At 44.7% G+C, this 23,923-nt stretch overlaps 1 protein-coding gene across 1 annotated transcript in view; it reads right to left on the minus strand.

Annotated features, from left to right (window-relative positions):
- DNAAF3 (dynein axonemal assembly factor 3) overlaps positions 1–23,923 on the minus strand; it is a 162,605-nt gene that overhangs the window by 59,056 nt on the left and 79,626 nt on the right. The window lies entirely within an intron of this gene.

Consider the following 23,923-nt stretch of genomic DNA (forward strand, 5'->3'; position numbering starts at 1 on the left):
TGGATGACAGGCAAAACTCACCTAAAATCATAAAACTAGTACACATTAATGAGGACCCACTATGAGAAAGCAGTCCTTTAAAACCGCTACTACTGTTACCCGACTCAGTACTTAACGGTATGCACCTTACCATTCTTGGAAGCAAGGTTGGATTGGTATCAACCAACAAGATTTAAAACCCTGTCTAGGAGTTGCATTAACCGACTGAGCTAACTTCATGGCTTCCTAAAGTCATGAACATCTTGAGGCGTTCCGGTTATTATCATTTTCCAATTACAAGGACAGTTCGCTGTTCCTTAGTAAAGATAAAAGAATGAGCCGCCTTTACCGTGGTTTGGAAACCCTGTAAACCGTCCCTTTTGCGCAAGGCTTAGCGGGCGTGTATGTACCTCGGATCCCTGTAGGCCGCAAAGATACCAGGTGAAATAATTAGCATGTGAGACATTTATCACTATAGGATGTGGCACTGTGATAAATATGAGCCTATTTAATGAGATAAACCTGCCGGATATGGAGCTAGGAAGGACCAAATGTGATTGCACGGAGATTAATAGGTATTGAGTGCAGCTTGGATGAATGGAAGTCGAGAAGGATACCTTGTAAATCATGCAGGTCAGGGGCGCAACTAAACCCAAATTTCGGAAGGGGGGGGCTAACACTTCAAATGCTAGAGGCGGAGCCAAATTCAGAGTCAGACTAAAAATTGCTGGGGGATCATCCTGTCATTTTAGTGGTATAATGCATAGGGGTTATTTTTTTGCCGATACATCATAGCTCAATTCAAAGCACGCTGGGCTCTAACATTAATGTATTCATAATAGTATTTAACAAGTTTTGCAGGAAGTTTAGGACTTTCCTTCAAGGAATTCTAGTAGAACAAATATTAAATGTTGTATTTTAGTACACATTTAAGAGTTTACCTACTCTCACATGACATTTATTTTTATAATTACAGTTTTGCCAACAATTAGTGACATATGATGCACTGTAACACACCTGAGGTCAATTGTATTGGCTTCAACCCATTAGCCGTTCAAAATACTTTTAGAAGATATTTGGGTTCCTCCATCGGCCCACCTCCCAGAGTGGTTTAAACATTGTGGCAAATAGTGTTGTTTAAGCACTCTTCTTTAGTTATTGTTCTACTGAATAAAATGAATGATTGAAAATAATATGTAAAGTGCACTTTTACCCTAACCAAGCAGCCTGGTGCTGAGCAGTAAATAAAGGAGAGGTGGAGACTGCACTAATATGGAAAAGGCATGTTTTTTATGGAGGACTGGAGTCTCTGGAGCTTGGGAGCCAGAGAGTTCCAATGCTTTGATGCCAGAAAGGAGCAGCATCAGCTTTCAATAGATACTTGCCTAATGTTAGGAATGCAGGCAGTTGACTACTGCAAAGCATAGGATTTTGGAAAGAATATAAAGAGTGATACAATGGTGAAGAAGCAGAGAACCTGTTTTATGGAGAGCGCCAAGATCTAGGAACAACACTTTGAAGTCAGATTGTTTCACGTTCAAAGGCAATTGACAGTACAACAGTGAGTGAGAAGAGATTGGGAAGCAAGGGGGCAGTACTCAGATGAGGCATGCAGGAGCGTTTTGAATGATTTGAAAGCAGGAAGCCCAAGATAGACTTCCATTATCTAGTTGTGAGAAAATACTTGAATTTATAGCAATCCTATGATTGCGAGAAGAGATAGTTTTGCATAACATGAGGATGCTGTTAATGCAAGTAGAAAAGGTGCCTGATCTGTTAAAAGAATGAGAAAAAGTCATTGAAAATCAATCCGGGGTTTTTTGCTGAGTCAACCTCGAGTGGGCGATGGGTCCAGCTCCACCACCACCACCACCACCACCAAAAAGAAGACCATATCTATTCAGTGAAGGTTCCCTAAAGATGGAGCCCTCTGTGTTAACACTATTGAGTTTTGATTTGACTTGATCCAGGAGGCAAATGTGAAAAAGCAAGATCATAACTTCTCTTGGGTAGACCCCAGATCATTGCCGAAGAAAATGATCCTATGATATCATCTGTGTAGGACATCACAGAGAAACTAAAGGGTTGTATAAATAAAGCGAACTTCATAAGATAAAGAGTAAACAATGTAGGGCTCAGAGAAAATCCCTGTGGGATTCTGCCAGTGATAGGTCTCGAACAGGACTAAAATAGGGGGATGTGGACTGCTTATGCCCTCTCGGATAGAAAAAAAGTAAGACACTTCAGGGCAGTGTCTTCAATGATATATTGCTCCAAATAATTTGTATTTTAATAAACATTTTATGAAGTTTAAAACAATCATGTTATTACAGTGCATATGAGTATCACCTTAAAGGACATACATTGTTATTTCAAAATGTACTCTTTATGTGATATAGCCAATCCTTCCATAAGTGCAGACAATAAGATGTATACCTCAGTAAACAAAACAAAAAAAACTGTGTTGGGGGTCAGCTTTAACCAGTTTTTAATGGTTGATCACAACTATGCAATACCATAGGATACTGATTTGGACCACAAGTAAACTGGGTCTCTCACTGGTCGTGAGTCCATCAAACTCAGCGGTGTATCTGCTCTTCCAGTGAGTAGTGTGTGTCAATCCCTTGATTATCTTCTGCCTCTTATACAGTCTATATTTAATTGTTAACCACACATCAGTATAGCGTTTTATGCAGTTGGGAGGGCCGGTCATTGAGGGTGGCCTATAATCCGAAAGCCTTTCAGTTTACAACATTATTGCTTCCCCCTATCGGTTCCATGTATGTGTATAACTGAGTTTCTCACTCTTGTACATTCTGCCTCCACCCATTTCTTTGTCTTCCTCAAACTGTTTTTTTTGTTAAGTGCTATTGTTGCTCTTTATGGCATAGCTACGCTAAATGTTGCTGCCACTATGGTCAAATCTGCACCCCTGAATAGTCTTCCTTCTTTTGGCTCTAGGCATCAAGACCATCATGCCCACCCTCCGAGTACAGTCTATTCTTTCACTCACTACTTTTGCTGTTGTTTGACTCATGTTTCCAATAGTCTAATATATTCCATCACTCATAAAGACAGATGATGATCAAATCTATCTTTAGACCCTCATGTCTGAAAGATTAATCTTTAATCTCCATATCTTTTTGAGATTCCTTGGGGTGAGATAGTTTTGATGAAGAAAATGTAATTGTATTAATTTGAAAAGGGCAAGGATGCCACTGCTGGTAAGTGTAAAACATCTAGGAGGGCAGCCACCGAGTAAACCACTCTCTTAGAGTTCAAGTTTAACTGTCCAAAATGAAGCCATTTTGATCATGAGACAGAGAGCAAAGGCAACAATCTATTTGCTAGCACTGTCCCAGGATTTTATACTGTATATTCATCATAGAGAGTGGTTGCTTCGAAGTCCTATCAAAACTATCACAGCCAAATTGCAGCCAAATTGCAGAATCACGACTAGAATCTCGTAGAGTAAAGTTTGAGCCTGGTTATTGACATCCAAGAGCTGAGGAGCCATCAGTCTTTTGTATGCTGAGTAAAATTTGTTTGGCAGGCCAACCGACCCTGGGTTCTGGCCATTATTTATCACTTCTATAGCTTGAGTAGTTTCAGCCAGGGGTGCCTCCAGAGCAAGTCTTTGATCTTCTGATGAAATGGGAAGAGCCTGATGTCCTTAAATCTTCAGTAAATGCGCCCTATATCTCACATGGTAGCGCATCCAAGGAGATGTAGTAATTTACAAAAATGTAATTGATTTTGGTCTGTGCATAGTACACACCCCGGGTTATCTCCTCACAGCATCGCCACTGGACTTTGGAGCACCTCCGAGGTAAGAAAGCGTGCTAACAACCAGCCTCATCTATCTCCCTCTCAGATTTGCTTGGCTGTGAATTCCTTGAAAGCAAATGGGGTTCAATCTATGTTTGATCGTCTTGTACCTTTCCCTACATGCTAGTAATCTATCATTGCTCTTAATGTCAATCCCAGTATCCCTTAGAGGAGTATGCATGGCAGTCTCTCTCTTGCATACCCTCTCTAGCAGCACTCGAGCACCAATTACTATGCTGATATACACTACCCGAATCATTGTTTTTAACACTTATAATTCAGTCAGCACCCTCCCTAATGTACCTCCACTTTCCCTACAATAGTGCACATTGGCATTTCTCACAGCCCCCCAAAAAGTTGCATCTCACAGCGCTGCCACCTAAAGTTTCCATAGGGGAATGCTAACAGGCAATATACCCCAATCCAGGTCAACTAAAAGCAGCCAGTGGGCCTTATTATTTTACATATGTACTGAGCTTCAGCCACGAGTCCCATATTCAGGAATTTCCGGGTCATCTGTGTTGCCACTAATCACCAATCTGCTGTTTCCTAAGCCACTGGTGATAATCAAGCCCAGATTCATGGAGTGCCTCCACTGCTGCAGCAGCCATCTCAGCTTGTGTAGAGTAGCGGATGGTCTGTCAACCTTTTTTGTTTTTCTCCTACATTGAGGTCGGGATTTCAATCAGTTCCAGGATGACCTATACATAGGGCTTCCCGAGTTTGTCAGAGCTTCAGCTCATTTCCATACTGCGAATGTATCAGTATAGATGCAAATTTCCCATTGTACAAGACTTTCAGGTCCTTATGGAATGAAAATATGTACTTAAGGTGTAATTGAGGGAGTTGTTTCTTAACTTCCAGATATGCTCTCCTCTGTTGTTGCACCACTGGAGTGTCATTTGCAAAAATCAGTACTTGTGTATCATCAATTGTGTATGGGCCATCCAGGCCTGCCTGGAACTTTTGTGGTGCCCTGACCCAAAGAACCTGGCTATCTATAATGGCTAAACTGTTTGACCCTGGGCAATTGCTTTCCTTCACTGTGGCTCCTTTTTCAGGATCATTATATTTTAAGGCACCTTGAAATAATTATTCAGGATGCAAACTGCAGAACCCTCTCTTGCATATTGTTTAATGTGCCATAATGTTGCTCAATCCATACCAATAAAGGCCTCGTATAGGAGGCTCAATACACCTGCCTAGGCTGTGGGTTGTGGTAGGCAAGGCATGCGTGCCTACCACTACCTGTCAACTGGATGCCAGGCTTTTGTCACAGCATGGGCATGGTATGTTTCATAGCATGACTATGATTACAGTTTACTCTTCACCCTGTGAAAAATACTGCACATCATGCCGAAAGTCTCACTTATAGCGCATTGCATGGCCTCTTCAAGGAGCAGAACCTGAAGAAAATTGCCCTGCCTGCCCACTTTTTGGCAATGCTGGGATCATCTCTCCTAGCACACTGCAAGATAATGCCGCTTTGTCTGTAGTATAACAGTTAGCTCTATTGGGGCAAGTGAAACAAAGTTGAGCAAACTCTGTAGTAGCAGCAAATGACATTATTATAGCCCTGGCTGGCCCTTCGGAAGGCAGTAGTTATAATATGGGCCTGCGCCTGTTCAAATGAGAAGAATCTTTTCAGGTAATCGGTTGTACGTGTTGTACTTAGTGACCCTTCCAAAAAACATCCTGTGCTAAAGCTCTTTGTTTGTTCGGTGAGGCCCCCTCTCTGAATGTTTGTCCTCATACCTTTTCCTTCTGCATCTTCGGCCCAGTATTCAAGGAATGAGATTCTGTCTTGCACGTTGTCAAAGTGCTTCCTGAACACTCTGATCTCATAGTTTTGCTTTGGCTTCTGATACTAAAACTGCCAGTTTCTCATGATCCGAGTTAATCCTACATCAAGCACTAGAGTGTCAATCTTTGCTTCCAGAGCTGCATTAGTATGCTTTATAATGAGCAATATAGGTTCAATATGTCCGCAGTTGCAGTTCACCCTTACCTCCATGCCCCAATATTCAACTGTCAGCTCTCCCCTGTCTCTTACCTTCTTCCATGTATGTCTACCCTTCCTCTTTCTTGCTGAGCGTTACTTTTTATCACTCACCTTTCACCCCGGTCCCTCCCTTACTCATATAGCCTTTTACTTTCTCTCAGTGACTCTGCCCCACTTTCATCCATTTTTCCCTCCATGCTGTAATTTCACATGGGATTGCCACCTGGCCAGTCTGTTACCTAAACAGCGGATATTTTTAAGTAACGGCGGTTACTTTTTGTAACACTCTCTTTACCGTGTTCATTTTAAACCCCACTGTCATTTTAGTTTGGTGACATTATAAAATAAAATGAAATTGCCTGAGCAAAAAAGTTAAGAGTTGTGAGTGATTTTTTTTTAAAGACTAACAGCAGATTTGTTCATAAATTGCTATTTACTAACCAGCCTCGCCCCCATTTGCATCTGAAAATGTGGCAACCCTATGTATATCATATGCCCACTTTAGAATCATCTCTCCCCTACATTCTTTGCAAAAGTCGGTTGTGAAGGGTGTATGTGCATATCTGTGATTTATATAACGTGTTTTTCAAACGCTTACGCTTTTTTTGTATATTTTTTGCTCACAAGAGAATTGGTTCAAGCAGAAAAACTGGCGGGAATTGTAAAAATATGTAGTAACGACTCAGGAGCCAAGGTAAGTCGTTAAGTGTATTCGTTGGCTACACGGTTGTGGAGCATAAAACTACAAAATAGTGGTATGACCTTGCATGTTCACCACGTGGTTTGAGAAAATACGCGCGCAAAACGGTGAACGAGTCACACAGGTCTTTTGCGCAGGAGCGCACACCAATTTTATGTGGATGGCCCTACATTAATACTCGAAAAGCAACAACAACAAAAAAAAATACTCGAAAAGCAAATGCGAAGAGATAATCTCGTGCCACGCGCCGAGAGAAAACATAAGCCATTAAAGCCCGGGGCTAATCAGAGGTCTGAATCATCGTCGGGTCGATAAAAAGGAATAATACCGTTGAAGTGGGAGACCAGGGCGCCTTTTACTTACTGCGCCCACTGGCCGCGAGCCGGTAGCTACAAGGGCTAAGTAAATATCACATAATTACTATTATTATGTAGCGCTTCCACGGCCTACAGTCCCCGTCATTTCCTCCAAGGGAAACCAAATTACAGCGCACAACACACCACACTAGCACAAAATCTTTAGAAAAGCAGTTAGAGAAAGAGAATAACCTGCTTTAGTGTTTTACAATCTCATCATTTTTAAAAACAATATCAGTTTCTGGGCCCTGGACAGCAGAAGAAGACCGCAGAGGATTAAAAACAAAATAAAACCGGTGGAATTGGAATCTGGACCTTTGAGGGGGTGGGTATTGAAGTTATGAACACTCACATCAACAAAAACATGGCGTAACCGACGGCCACCTGGACCTATGCTACGGCTAAATATGCAAGGAGTGTTATATTTAACTTACAGACGATTGTTCTTTGTAATTTTTAAAGGTCTGGGGCCGTTGCTTTGCCTGTGACTGTACCACACTCTCACACACTGAAAGGGCTCTACTAAGGGTGTAACGTGAAGTGATGGGCTTCCTATAAACTTTAATGGGGGCCCTACAATGTCACTTTTTAACTGTTTTTCAGCTATGTAACTCGTAGAAATGATTCGGGGTTGTGCCTGATACTCCTACTGCATCCGAGCAAGAAATCAAATGTAGAAACAAAATAATGTGGAGGAATAAATGAAAAAACATATATTTCTGTAGGGAAAAACAAATTCATCCCTATCAATGAGTATTAGATCTCTGAACATTCTATCTTTTTTTGTGACTCAGATACCAACTCCAAGTGTAATATCTAAAAAATACTTTATCTTAAGCTATGTAACAGCCTTAGCCAGATGAAGGGTCAGGTCCTCCGTGAACCAGAGGGACTCATGACTCTATGTTATGCCCTTGGTACCAACCACTTCACCCCACAATGTGCGTTTATATGGCACACGTGTACCAGTGGTGGGCCCTCTTAGCACCTGTGAGATGTTGGAGCCATGCTTGCTCTGGGTTGTCAGTTCTGTGGGTTGCTGTATGGCACTAGGAGGCATGACAACCAGTCCCAAGAAGGTAACATAGTTTAGCTGGCCTGTGTGAAGGCGTAGCACAAGTTAGGCATCAGAGTGCATACGCTGGTGCTGGTGTAGCACATGTTTTCCTAGGTAGGGATACATTTGTGGGAGTGGACCTGGTTATGGTGGCACAGTGTAGAATCAAAGTTATGTTAAGCAGTTTTTATTTAACAAATCATATACCCTTTACTGGGCTTCCTTGGCCTATGGGCGTCTGCTGGTACATGGTTCACCTTTGTTGCCTCATGGAGGGAGCTCCTCTGGGGTCCAGTTCTGGGATCTTCCCTAACCCCTTGTGAGTGTGCCTTGCCCTTTAGTGCAAGAACATTCCCTGCCTCTCAGTTATGAATTTGTATTGTGCTATAAAGTGCTGGCTTGTGACTGGCTGACACTTCATAGTGCTGGCGTTATTGTGGTCAGTTTGCCAATGTTACTCTTCAGCATAGGTATTTTTCCCAGATTCACAAGCTTCAATTATTCCCCAATGTCAGACTGGTAACCCTCGGTAGGTAATGGTAACACAGCAGTATCTGAATGCAGCAAAACAATATTGAAAACAGTCGTACACTACCTACAGCCAGTCCATTTTATCATTGTGTCCTGAACTCTGGCTTTGGTCCTGAACCTACCTCAGAGGTGCCAACCGTGAGTTTTCTGAAGCCCATCCGAAGAACAAGCATTTACAATGCAATGGTCTCGGCATTATTAAAGGTAGAGCTATTGGCATTGCTCATAAATAAATGGCATTGTCTTTAACATTGCCAATAGCTTAATAGTTAAATAAATGGCATTGTCATTTACAATGCCAATAGCTTAATCGCTCGCAAATGCATGACCTATTGCATTTACACCCACACAGAGCCACACACACAAAGCTACCCACACACCCACACAGAGCTACCCACACAGAGTCATTCACATAGAGCCACCTACACATGGATATTAAACATTTGAAAGCCATGTTCCTTCTGACTTGAAACACACTCATAACTGCTGGTGACGTCACACGACGAAGGGTGTAGTTAGACGGTAAGGTGTCTCAGTTGAAGACCACAAAGGCAACATTGGACACCACACAAGTAACTTTTATTTATGTTTCCTAAACCAGTGGACAGTCTTAAAATCACTGCCGAGTTTGTTTCATTGTTCGTAAGAGGAGCCAAGAGAAGCAAAATAATATTTAATTTTTAATAATGTAAAGCGTCCCTCTACTGAATAAAGGGTTGCTGTAGAGAAAGAGGTAGCAACAGAGGAGGAAGGTAGTGAGAGGAGAGTTAGGAGGAACCAACGAGGAGAAAGAAGGGAGGTGGAGAGGTGAGGCTGCGAATAAAGGTTAGACAAATTGAGAGATTACCTTGTGAGAGAGGTGGGGTACACAGATAAGAGTGAGTGACGTGAGGAAGAGAGGAATGAGATGTAGATGAAGGGGGTGGGGTGGGGAGTGAAAGAGTGGGACTAGAAGGACGGGGAGAGGTGAGGTAAAGTGAGATGAAAAGAGGCGAGTTAAAGGAAAAAATGAGGTTGAGAGAGAGGTGAGGCAGTGAGATGGGAACAGTGCGGTGAGGTGCAAAGAGAACAGTGACACAGTAAGGTCATGATAGTGAGTGACAAAGGTCAGGTACATAGAAGTGTACCTGCGAGAGGTGAAGGGTGCTGAAGAGATGAGAGAAAGCCAGAGGCGAGATGGGAGTGGGTACATCAAGATATAGTGGGCGTGAGTTAGAAGACCTGAGGCAACCTAAGGACAGAGGTGTGAGACACAGGTCAGTGAGGCAGAGATGGGGGCTAGAGGGTGGTACAGAGAGGGGACACTCAAAGGTAGATAGAGAAGAGCTGCAATTTATTTATTGTGAGATAGAGCGATAAGGTAATACAATATCGAGAGGTAGAAAGATGAGAGAGCCAAGGTAGAGGGAGATGATGTGAAGAGTAAGTTAGTGGAGGTAGACAGAGGTAAATAAACATTAGTGAGGGTAGCTAGGGGAAGATGGCCAAGAAAGAGGTGTGGAAAGGGGGAGATACATACGTAGGGGGTTTGGAAGAAAATTATAGAGGCGCAGAGGCAAAGGAGAGAGAGTGGTGAGGTAAAGTAAGGATAGGTAGAAAGAGCGAGAGTCAGGGGTAGAGGTACGCAGAAAGAGGTTGAGCTAAAGAGAAGGGGGAAGAACCAGAGATCACTTTATCGGTGGTGGGAGGTTGGGAGTGGGCTCTTGGAAAATGGGAGGCCTGTGCCCAGGCTTAAAATGCCTGTGCTTACTTCTTCCGTCTACGTGGAAAGCTGAAAAATAAACGCAAAAGATCTAAAAATGTACAAAGCTGAAGTCGATGCTGAAACAAGGCCCAGTCATAAAAGGGCAAGAGAGTAGCCTGCAGACGTCCAGTGTGGCGGAAAGGGCGCCACAATGTTGGACGTTGAAAGGCGGGGCCCCAATACTTTTGCAATAATAGTGTTCCTTTTGGAATGCCCGAAGTGCAGGTTTCCAACACGTCCTTAAGTCCCAAAAACACTTGATGCAGCGTGTCAGCAACTTCTTTAGTCTCAACAACACGGGATGCAGGGTTTAGCTACTTTTGGCCAGGTTGGAGCAGGCTGTGCGCTTCGTAGCGCTCTGGTGCGCTTCGAACGGGAAAAACAAAGGCCCTACCGATGCTCACGCATCTCGCGGTACGAAGCGTACTGCTTGCAACGCAGGGACTCAGGAGTACGCGGCGTACAGTACAGGCGGTTCGCAGCGCACATATTCGTTCAGTCGATGCGATGCGTACAGTTCTCTGCTTTAAAATCACAGCGTGCAGTTCAATGCTTTTGGTCTTAGCGTACAGTTCCAATGCGCCCAGGCAGAGGTACTCGACGTACCGTTCGCCTGGGTCTCAGGGCACAGTTCAATATTAACCTGGTGTACACAGCGTACAGAGCTAATGGGGAAATCAGTGCAGGGAGCGTACGCAGCTCCCTGTCACTCCCCCTGGACACCTTTGGTCCAGTCACCACGGAAGAGGTTGAGGCAACACTGGCTTCAATCAAAAGTGGGTCCCCACTCGACCCTGCACCCCTCCGCTTCCTGAAAAAAGTGACTAGTACCATCACACTCCCCCTCACGGCATTGATCAACTCCTCCTTCTCGCAGGGCACAGTACCCCCCAGCTGGAAGGCGGCAGCGGTCAAAGGCCTACTAAAAAAACCTTCGTTAGACCCACAGGACCTCTCCAATTACAGACCCATCTCCCTTCTCCCAGGCAACAGTAAGATCGCGGAGAAGTTAGTGAACAAACAACTGTCACTATTCCTGGAGAGCAACAACCTACTAGGGGTCTCCCAGACAGGGTTCCGCCCAGGACAGGGCACTGACATCGCCCTCCTGGCAGCAGTGGAGAAGGCCAGAAGCATTCTGGACACAGGAGGATCAGTGGCAGTGATCCTCCTGGACCTCAGTGCGGCCTTCGACACTGTGGACCATCCTACCCTTATCCAACGACTGGAAGAAATCGGAGTAAGGGGTACGGCCCTGAAATGGCTAAAATCCTTCCTAACAGGCCGCTCCTTCCAAGTTTGGGAGAACGACAGCCACTCACCCGTTATCCCCCTCCGCTGTGGAGTACCGCAGGGCTCATCTTTGAGCCCTACGTTATTCAACGTTTACATGGCTCCACTGGAGAAACTGGTTAGTCCGTTCGGCGTATCAATAATCAACTACGCTGACGATACCCAGCTGGTGGTTACCCTCTCACACCCTCACCACTCCCCCTCCGACCTCCACAGTTGTCTCACTGAAGTCCACCGCTGGATGAACCTCTCCTCACTAAAATTAAACGGCTCAAAGACCGAGATACTGATGCTCGGCCACAAAGGACCCTCCCTGCCGCCTCACCTCTGGCCCGACTGCCTGGGCAACCCCCCCCACCGCTAAGGAAGAGGTCAAAAGCCTAGGCGTTTGGATCGATAACGACCTGAGCTTTAGAACTCAGGCAACAAAAACTGCAGGAACATGCTTCGGACTCCTCAGAGCCTGCAGAAAGGTCTTCCCCTTGCTCCCAGCGAACGCCAAGAAACTTCTCATTCAGGGCCTCATTCTGGCGAGACTGGACTACTGCAACGCAATTTACTTGGGAGCTCCCGAAGCCACGCTCAACACCTTGCAGAAAGTCCAAAATGCCGCCGCGCGCCTTCTGACCGGTACACCAGCAAGATCATCTGCAAAACCAGCCCTCAAATCTCTCCACTGGCTCCCAGTCAGAGAGAGAGTGGCCTTCAAGGCTCTCTGTCTGGCCCACAAAACCCTCAACAACAACGGCCCTCCCCTCCTTAAGGAATTCATTATCCCTTACAAAGCGGAAAGGGCCCTCCGGTCCAGCGGAGAAAATTTCATCACAGTCCCCAGAGTCAAAAAAGCCAGGACCGGTGGCCGCCGCTTCTCGGTCCACACGGCCAAACTCTGGAACAACCTCCCAAGACGACTGAGATTAGAACCCAACCTCCTTCAATTTAGGAAATCACTGAAGACCCTCCTCTTTCCTCACCCATAAACTCCCTCCACTGCTAATACCCTTGGAGTTTCAGGTTTAGCGCTGGGATGCTCTAGGGTTACTACGCGCTGTACAAAACCTTTAAATAAATAAATAAATAAGCTCCCAGCGTACGGTTCTTCCTGAATTAAAGAGAACCAAGCGTACCCTTCTCTTTGCAGAGCAGCAGGGGTACGATGCAGCCAGATGAAAGTACGCCGCGTGTGGGTCAGTTCGAAACTTTAGCAGTGGCACACACTCTATGAGAAGCATACCAGACGCAGGGAAGTACGGCAGGGGTACGCGGCACACACTTGGATCCAGGCGGGGAAAACAAACGTTGCGGACCCAGAGTCCGTGGGGCAGGCTGCTGAGCCAGCAGCGCGCGGAGAGCCCTACTGTCCACAAATCACAGCTCCACGCCATGAACACGACCACGTTTCTCCGAGGCGAGGCAGAAACGCCTCGGAGAAACACACTGTCATTTTGGGATTCGGGGGCGTGTTTTTAGGTTTGAGTGACGGATGACGTCACAGATAGAAAGAACCTAAAAAACACGCCCCCGAATCCGAAAAAGACGGGGCTTAAAGGGAGTGACGCCCCTCTCCTCCAATGGCTGGCCAGCATTTACGAGGCCAGCCAATGGAGAAGAGGGGCAGGTTCAAGCCCCCTATACTAGGGGCCCAATGTAGGTAATCCTCATTTACCGACTCTAGAATACCGAATTTTACCGATTCGGTATTCTAGATTCGGTAAATGAGATGTAGCTAAAAATTCGGTACTTTTTACCGAATCGGTAGGATTCGGTAATTACCGAATCGGTATTTACAGATTCGGTAATTTCCATTAATTCCTATGGGCCTTGAGGCCCATAGGAATCAATGTCAATTACCGAATCGGTAAATACCGATTCGGTAAAAATACCGAATTGTCAAGGGGAACAGGGTGTCACTTTGACACCCTGTTGCACCCCTGATTTTGGCTTGTTTGCCATGTAACACACATACATGCCCTTAGGGCATGTATGTGTGCCACATGGCACAGGTGTACATGCACAGATGTGCATGTACACAGGTATTCGTTATTTACCACCAAATAGTATTTGGTGGTAAATAACGAATCGGTAAGGGCATGTGGCACTGTTTAAAGTGCCACCTACATCTCGCTTTACCGATTCAGTAAATTTACAGATTCGGTATTTTACCAAATCGGTAAATTTACAGATTCGGTATTTTACCGAATCGGTAAATTTACAGATTCGGTAAATTTGAAGGCCCCTACATCTCCATTTGCAAATACCGGTCGGTAACGGCCGAAATCAGCCGTTTCCGACCGGTATTTGCCGACCTACACTAGCCCCAAGAAACATAAAATCTTCGGAGCTCCGCCCACTGCTTACGCAGTGCGACGGAGTCCTCGACCTACAAATGAGTAGCTTCCTGAATGAGGATGAAGTTGGACACAAGTATATCTACAAACTTCAGTCCTGGTAAACCAGTGTCTGCTTCAGGTATGTGGAAGCGGAAGTTTCCGGTGTTACAGACAGGTCTGATGCTTTCTCACCTTTGGACACAAGCTGTAACTGCCTGATGTCCAACTACCGCTTGGGACAATCTGCATCTCATCCGTCTAGTGCAGGGGCCTTCAAACTGGGGGGCAGGCCCCCCTAGAGGGGCCTTAAGTGGTCCCTGGGGGGAGCCAGGCTTTGACCAAAGGAATCATTATGCTCATAGCAGGGATTTGTTTTAAGCAGTGGGGGAAATGAGCAGCAGTAAGCCACCATGTCATGGGACATCACTAGCTTCTATTGTCATTTATATCCTAGTTGAAAAAATGGTAACATAATGTAACTGCAAGGTTTAAATATGTCTCGTGTTTATATATTTCGAGACATATTTAAACATTTCCATTTTAATAGAATTTTGAAAAATCGGGGGGGGGGGGGGGGTGGGGATACATTTTATTTGTTTACAGCAGCGCCGCAGCATAAAAAAGTTTGAAGACCACTAGTCTAGAGCATCTGGCACATTGTTTTGAAAACCTGCCACATGTTATACTGCCAGTGTGAGTCCATGCTTCAAGGCCCAGTGCCAAAAAAGCTGACCTTCAGGCAACAGCAATTGCAATCTTGTCCCCCTCGTTTTCTGCTGTAGTAAAGTGTAGTCATACAGCCTGTTCTAATTAGCACACGTTGTGCAATTAAAGGCAAACAATCTTCCAGGGAAAGCCAGAGTACTCTAAATTAGGGATGTTTATGTGAAGATTCTTTTCTGGAGGAGTCCAAAGGCCACTTGTGGTGAGATCCTGTAAGTGAGCACCCCAATCTTTAAATGAGCCATTTGTTGCGAGATGAAATTGAGGTAAAAATCTTGACTTGCATAGATGTGCTCTCTGCGTTCCCACCAGGCCAGGTCCTATTTGATTCCTGCAACTATCTGGACATATTTCCTGAACGTCTCCAGCTAAATTTATAAGTCTCTTTTCCCTCTTCTGGGAAGGATATGCTCTTAAGGGTCTGCACAGATGTAAGACCCTAGGAACAGACGGTGCAGTGATTTCTTTTCATCAAGAGTATGGCCCAATATTTCGAGTAATCTTAAACTTATTTTTACTGTTGGTATGGAAATACCTTTACTCCCTATCTTCTTAGGTATGCAGCCACTGGAGCTAAGCATTTGAATTGGTAGATGCAACCATTAACAATAAAACTCATAAATTTTCGATGCCGAAGATGTTTGAGTAGATGAGAATAAGCATATTGAAGGTCCAATGATGCAAGATAATTCAAACTTTATTAATTTGTTTAGTGCTCTCAAACCCAAAATGGAATGCTACTATCAAATTTTCTTCTGAAAGAGGAAAACGTTGGACTTAAACCCCTGATGTTTTGGGGCTTTTATTGCCCCCTTAGAGAATAATTAGATTATTCCCCATTTTAAAGCCTCCAAATGTAAGTGATATTCTTGTCTAGGAGGTGTTGACAGTGGTTTTGAGAGGAATTGAATTGTGTGCTCATACCTTACTATGTCTTAAACCCATGGATCGGATGTGATTTGTTGTCAGGATGAAAAAGATGTACACATCTTCCTCCCTCCACAAGCATGCGAAGCAGGGATTTCCGTTGAAGAATGCAGAGACCTGGCAGTGTCTATGTTCATTTTTTTATAGCTTGCAGTACTTCATCCGCAAGTTTGCTAAACAAATGTTGTCCACTGAATGGCATGTGAAGCATCCTGGACAGTACTTGAGGCAGAAAAGGCATACTTTGAACCCAACCACTTCACAGCAGGTTGGGGCAGAATCAGGAGATTAACTGTTTTGTCTAGGTGAGTAACTAAGGCCATGCCTGTAGTTGGATTACTCATTCAGGCCAAACCTTGTTCCCAAAGGTGGTCTAAGATAGGGAAAGGCCTTATTTCCGCTTTGCTTTGTACACACAAGGGGTTTTCCACAGATCCTACACCAGAGGTCTTCAAACTTTTTGATGCCGAGACACCCTTGTAAAACCTTTTTAGGCATAAGGACCCCCTTCCGACAAAAGTTTCTAGAAACTGGTACTCCTCATCATCAACTTTTGACAACCATAAATGCGCCTGTTAGACCTCATCACATCCCTCCATCACTCATCCACCCACACTTTCACACATCCATCCATCCACCCACCCTTTCATCCTTCCATCCAAACATCTATCCTTCATCCATCCACCCTTTCATCCTCCCATCCATACATCCAATCTTCATCCATCCACCCTTTCATCCATACATCCATCCACCCTTTCATCCATCCACCCATCATTCATCCCCCCACCTTTTCACACATACATCCATGCATCATTCATCCATGCAACCTTTTATCCATCCATACATCCATCCACCCATCCGTCATCCGTCCACCCTTTCATCTTCCCATCCATACATCTATCCTTCACCAATCTATCCTTCATCCATCCACCCTTTAATCCTTCCATCCATGCATCCATCATTCATCCATCCACACTTTCATCCATCCATTCACCCATCATTCATCCACCCACACTTTCACACATCCATCCACCCTTTCATCCTTCCATCCATACATCCATCCATCCTTCATCCATCCACCCTTTCATCCTTCCATCCATACATCCATCCTTTACCCATCCACCCTTCCATCCATCCACCCACCTTTTCACACATCCATCCATCATTCATCCATGCAACCTTTTATCCATTCATCCATCCATCCACCCTTTCATCCTCCCATCCATACATCCATCCTTCACCCATCCACCTTTTCATTCTCCCATCCATCCTTCATCCATCCACCCTTTCATCCTCCCATCCATGCATCCATCCTTCATCCATCCACCCTTTCATCCATCCATCCATCCACCCACCCTTTCATCCATCCATTCATCCGCCCATCTTTTTACACGTCCATCATTCATCCATCCACCCTTTCCTCCATCCATCCTTCATCCGTCCACCCTTTCATTCTTCCATCCTTACATCTATCCTTCACCAATCTATCCTTCATCTATCCACCCTTTCATCCTTCCATCCATACATCCATCCACCCTTTCATCCATCCATTAACCCATCATTCATCCACCCATCTTTTTACACATCCATCCATCCATCATTCATCCATCCACCCTTTCATCCATCCATCCTTCATCCCTCCACCCTTTCATTCTTCCATCCTTACATCTATCCTTCACCAATCTATCCTTCATCCATCCACCCTTTCATCCTTCCATCCATACTTCCATCATTCATCCATCCACCCTTTCATTCATCCGTCCACTCATCATTTATCCACCCACCTTTTCACACATCCATCCATCCTTCAGCCTTACATCCATCCATCCACCCATCATTCATCCACCCACCTTTTCTGTGCCTCTCTCATGGGGGGCGGGCGGGGATCAGTATCTCTCTGTGTCGTCTTCCTTCTTCTTTCCCGCTCATGGGAGGGCATCTCTGTGCCTCCCTGCTGGGGGCAGGGGACGTGTCACGGGACCCACAGCTCCAGGCGCGCAACATCCATTGAACTCAAAGGGCTACACTACAGCCTGCTCCCCCAGCCCCTCCCCCCAGGTCCCCCCCAGCTCGCGTATGTGAGCCCGGCTGAAACAGCTTCAGGGACACACACACAGTCACACCCAAGTACTTGACAGGTCTTTAAAAGACCTTTTACTTGTTAATGAGACGTTGATGTTTTTCACACCTCGGTGTGAATTAGGTCTCCGCCTTGAGCACCCTCGATCAGCCCAATGCCAGAAACTGCACTCTGCAGAATCTGCGACCCCCTTCCCAGGACTCCACGACCCCCCTGGGAGTCGCGCCCCACAGATTGAAGACCGCTGTCCTACACAAAGGCTACATTTTTTGACGCTCTACCAGTCAGTCTGTGGAAACGGTAAACCAATATCCGGTAGTGAATCCTTAGACACTTGTTCTGGCTGGGATCTTCCACTGGGACATATTTATCCCATTCCTCGTCCTGTTGATCATCTTGGTGCAGATCATCTTGTTGCAGGATGGATCAGCATCAGGGAATGCATCATTCGTTATAAGGGTCAGGTAAAGGTTTAGGAGGATTTTCAGATATGATGTCTTCAACAGGCACCAACCAGTAAGGGAGGTGTGCTGAAAGATTTGATGGATTTACCCATATTGGATGAAGTTGAGAAGATAATTACGGTGGAGCTACTTGCTGAGTGATTAAAGGTTGTAGTGGTGCTAACCTACAGAGGAAATCTTGAATGCATTGCTTCATAGAGTCTAAGAAGTCCAAAATCACCTGTAGCTAAAATGGAGGACCAACATGAAGTTGACATCCTGCATTATGAAGGAGTGTTGAAAAACATAATCTTATTCTTCCTCAGAATTCCCTGGTATGTAATGCATGTTCAAATCATGTAGACCTTCTGCCTGTGACACCTCCTCAGTATGTTCAGCCTCAGTTGGGTGCATCCGTTCGCCTCCTTGTTTGGCCTGGTCCCTCAATTTGCTCTTACTGTGGTAAGAAATAGAATCATCTATGCGCTGTTTAAGCAGCTCTGAAGGATTTGTATTGGAGAAAGCAATAGTACTGTTGCTGAAACTGGTGCTTGTGATGGGGCCAACCTTAGTATAGTGGTCACTGCGCTAAACTTCTGTTGGTGAGGTGTTCCTCGATGTGGTCAGTGCTAAGAAGATGGGTGTCAGTGGTGTGGCCTTCATTGACAGGATGGTTTTCGTTGCTGGTTTGGCCTTTGGTGATAGGAAGGATAGTCACTGTGAACGGAAACGTCTTTGCCAACATGTTGGGAGTCATTGATGAGAAGGTTGTTGTCAACAGCGTGTGCCTCAGTGACTTTGACTTCATTAACTGATCCTTTTACCATCATTGTATCTGCCCTCCCCATTAGAAAGGTAGCTGGTGAAAACATTTAAAAGGTTGTTTACCTTTGCCTGTCGACAACAGCGTCATTGACTTGCCAGCTGAGAGAAATGAATTCATATCAGAAGATGGTCTTAATGTGCAATTTCTTAAATAAGTACAACCAGAGCCTGCACCTTCAAAGCAGGTGCAGAGGGCCTTTTGGTGGGGTCAACTGCACTTCAGCAGAAGAACCTGTGCTCAAGTCCAAACTGTACTTCTCTGCTTTAGAAGCACGTTGTAAATCACACTAGTCCCTGAGACTGCCCTAGGGAGTTAGCATTTAAGACTTGGAGAAGGCACCCCTACCTGTCATTGAGGGTTTTCGCACTACATGTCCCACAGGTGCACCAGTCTTTAGGAACCTGCCGAGGCCTGTGGAGACATTTTGTGGGGGATGGTCTTCTGGAAAAAATCGTCCTCACCCCACACAAAGAAAATGGATTTGTTGGAAATTGGGTTACTAGTTGAGAGGGGTGTAACCATTCTCAAGCAGCAGCTACAATTTCTGTCAAGGTGAAGTTACAAGCAAACCCCCAATTAGCCAGTGCTTAACCCCCTGTTAGCTTGGTACAAAAGCAGTCGGGTTTATATTAGAGCCAATGTGTAAAGTATGTATGCACCACTTCAAACATTAATACAGTGAAAATACAACACAAGAAAAATCCCACAGCAATTTAGAAAAATAGAGCAAAACGTAATGCATTATGTGACACCAAAAGAACAATACTTCAATTGGGAGAACCTGACATGCAATTTTAAAGATTTTAGGTAAGTAAAGCTCCTAAAAGCTCAAATGGCCACTCGCGGTTATCTGGTCTGAGTGAAAGTCACAAGTTCAGGCCGACCGCGATTGAGTGCGGTCTAGATACAGGGACCAGGTTAGTCCAGCTGAAAGAGAGAGTCCAGCGCGAAGAAATATGTTTGCGCGTTAATGGGCTATTTAGAGCAGGAAAAGCGCTGCGCATGGTCGATGTTGTGGAAATCAGCAGGCTGGGCATCGGGGACGGTAGTCGCTGTAGTGCGAGGATCTTGACAGTCATTGCGGACGGTCATTGCTGGAGCTTTGCGTTGTCGATCACCGTGAGTGGTCAATCCTAAAGCATGAAGTGCAGACCTTGCATTGCTGGGCGTAGTGGCGGTTGTTGTAGCTTGAAAAGTTGTGTTTTCCAGAACTTCATGTTGGTGGGTGGAAAGATCTTAGCATGAACGAGCCAGTTCAAAGAGCCCGAAACCTCAGTAGGGATCAACTGAGGCCACACCAAGGGTCAAGGACCTAATGGACACCACTTGGGCATCAGGAACTCACTCCAGCAGAGGCCTACGGGGCCCAAGCAGGCCCAATTGCAGGTTAGTTGAGAAGTTGCAGGGAGCCTCTGGAGGGTATTATGTCCCTATAGCTCAAGGTTGGTGGAAGTTCAGGCAGTGGTTAATGCTGGCGGGTCCGAGGTTGTGTACATACTTGTGCGTGTAATTAGCAGCTTGAATTGGCATCTCTTCTGTTTGGGGGTCCAGTGGAGTTTCCTGAGGTGGGTGTGATCTGGGTTCGCCGGGGGAGGTCGAATATGAGTTCGGCTGCAGCATTCTGTATGGTTTGAAGTCTCTGTAGAAGGTGTGCAGCCAGTCCTAAATTAAAGAGTTGCCATAGTCCAGGTGGCTAGCAATGAGGGCCTGTGTCACGATATGTCTCGTGTGCAGGGCTAGTAACTACTTGAAGGCTTTGCATAGCATGCGTAGAATGAGAAAGCAGGTGGAGGAGAAGAAGTTGATCTGTGATTTCAGGGTGAGCTTGTTATCACTGATTATTCCAAGGTTTCTAGAGTGAGGTGCGGGTTCTAGGTCTGCTGGCCACCAGGGACGTTCCATGGATTGCTGTTGCTGCCAAAGATCAATACTTCCGCCTTTTCTGTGTTTAGCTTCAGGCAGTTCTTCATTCAGTCAAACATATAAGACAGGTCAAAGGGTAAATTTGTCCCCTGCAAGCACTGCACAAGATCCACAAATCCAAATCCAGAAAAAAGCTCTTAGTGGGTTCGTGCAAATCAGGATTGAAAGTTCCAGAATGTGAAGAAAAAAACTGGACTGAAGCAGCTAGTTGGGAATGGAACAGGATAGCTCAGTGAGAAATGTGTTCACTGTATCAACTTGCAAGCACCCTTCAGAGAGTAAACCGAAAATAACAGTGATAATGTCAACAAACATACATATTCCATCACATTAACCTTTATTCCCTTTCATCAGACACTTCTCCCTACTAATTTTAGTGTCTTCACCTCACTAGGGTAACCTGAAGTTGGATGATCATGGACCACTGTAACAAGTGCAGATGCTTAATGCTTCACGTGAGACAAAGCACCACCGTCAATATTCCAATATGCAGGTTTAAAGGAGATGGTGAAAAAGAATCATGCACAGGAAAGTGGCAACCAGTTTGGTCTATAATTAGTACATCTTCACAGAATGCAAGATTTTTGTCACTACAATAAACGGGTATGGTACTTAATATACTGCCATTTCTTTTTTGTAGATGGTATAACTAGCTTCAACAGGAATTGCATGCTACCAGCGGCACTTCGATAACCCTGGTCTGGTCAATAAGACATCCTCTACTTCCACAATACACTGTATTTCCACATTCAGGAGGAATAATACTGGCAGCCAGCAGGCATTTCATCCAATGCCTTCTGGGTTCCTCTGGGCAATTCACATGCCACCCATATTCCTCAGCTGCCTGGTCAGTGCTTGTATATGAGAAATGTAACCCTGTAGAACTCTTCTATAAAAAAAAGAGCAAAGACCATACATCAGAGACGCTCATCCTTTGTCTTTGGTAATAGACAGTCACTAGGAGCTTGAATCTCTGACTCTTGCATTCCCATTTCTTGAGGGCAAATAATATCATCTTCCAGCCTATGAACATACATGCATACTTATATGGAAATAATTGCAAAACATAGACCATAATTGAAAGGCTCATTTGAGCTACCTAATATTATAAAATCTCTCCAACCAAACTCATAATTTATAATTAGGCTTTCCTGTTTTTAGTTTCTATTGATGGTAAATTCTGATGGGGTTTCAAGTGATTTCAATACCTTAAAAAACAGTGGTTATCAGGTGTTTATGGAACATTTTACTTTTATCATTGCCTGCTTTCTTACAATGATAGTGCATGGTATACAGACAGTGTAAAAGGTCCAAATACATTTTTACAAATCAAACATATTGTGGTACACCATACAATACTTCTTCAATAAGTCTTTGGTCATGCATGCTCGCTATTTTCTTCCAGTGTAAACTTTTATCTGTGAAAAAGCCCTCTCCACATTGGCACCTGAGATGGGCAACGCTACAACATCCAGTACACATTTTACTAAGCCTGGCCACTGACATAGCTTTCCATGCCAGTACAGGTGCATTTGAAGATTGCGATTCTCTGGGCAGGTTCTACACCATATGCGTTGAACTGGGCACATATGGCCTCAGAGTTATTGAAGCGGCAAAAATGAACCAGCACTTTTGAAACAAAGGAGAACATTTGCCTTTACAGAAGGGATCTAGTACTTGTGAAGAGGACCACATGAGGTTTCATTGACTTCAAATGCCATGGTTGGTGAAGGGAAGCGATACAAAAGGGGATGATGGACAGAGTGTTTGAACAAATCAAACACTCACCCCCAGTCAACTGATCTGGGTTTAATCCATCACCATTCTTGAGTTCACTCAGCCACCCCAGTTCAGACATGGCTATAAGCAAATCAGTCTGACCCTGTGCCTCATGGGAACAGTACAGCCCGAACTGCCAAGCCATGTCTTCCCTGGACCGGAAACAAGCATCCTGGGACCGGTTTCGGATTCATAATCCTCATCAGCCAGGCTATCTTGAATCCAGTGGCCAAGTGAACAAGGGACTCACGTCTGAGCATACCCTGCCACACTTAGGGCGAACAAAGCGATACAAAAGGGGATGATGGACGGTTGGTGAAGGGACATTTCTATGCATCATTGCAAGCCATTTCTTATACATTGTAAAATAAAAGTTCCTGAATTGCTCCTCAATATTGCTTTGCTTACCAAGTGGCAAGAACTCTAACATGGAACATGTTGCAGTGCCAAAGTCACAAAAGGTGTCGCCCAGCCTCCTCTCAAAAGTTCCTGAATTGCTCCTCATCAATGCTTTGCTTACCAAGTGGCAAGCACTCTAACATGGAACATGTTGCAGTGCCAAAGTCACAAAAGGTGTCGCCCAGCCTCCTCTCAAGGAGATGTTTCACATCTACACCAATTATGCTGAACACTTGGTAGACAAGGGTGTTTTCAGACTCTAGTTTGCTTTATGTCCACTACAGCAGTTATGTTTTCCTGTACAAATCTAAGAACGCACTACTTTTTTTCACATCACTATCAATATGCGACCATAGATCCTCACATTTCTTGTCCTTGGCATCATCACTCAGCAAAAGTTCTGTAAAAGGTTGCCATATAGATAATATATGCATTCACAGCCTCTAGGACAGAGAACCATCAGCCAAGTGACACAGTTGGGATTACTCTTTCTTTGATGCCACACAAAGCACTAAATGAGAAATGTTTGCATTTTAGTACCCGCGCATAACAAAACAGTGCACCAGAATGTACTAAAAAGTCAATAGCATTCTTCATTAACTCTAATGATTGTAAAGATGCTTTCAGCACACCATGTAACAAGTGGCAAGGATCTATTACAGGGAAGCACTTCAGATCAGGTCATCACACAACTTTTTCATATATGTAGTTTAATCACTGCAAATACATAAAATATCGCTCCAATCTTTGTTCAACTTCGAAAGAACATTTTTTGCAGTAGCATTCCGAGTGACACTGCATTCTATGTTTTCCAAAAATCTGGTGTTATGTTTTTACCACTATCCCATATGCTTGGTGATAGCACTCTTTTCACATACACCTGTCACCACACCTTGTATTGAATGTTTAAAGCCTGGGGTTTTTGGCAATTCACCTACTATCAATACTGACTCACTAGAAAAGGGGCTGATGTACCAAGGGTTTTTACCCATTTTCTGTGGTT

This window comes from Lissotriton helveticus, chromosome 7 (assembly GCF_964261635.1).
Source record: "Lissotriton helveticus chromosome 7, aLisHel1.1, whole genome shotgun sequence".
In the NCBI taxonomy this organism is placed as follows: Eukaryota; Metazoa; Chordata; class Amphibia; order Caudata; family Salamandridae; genus Lissotriton; species Lissotriton helveticus.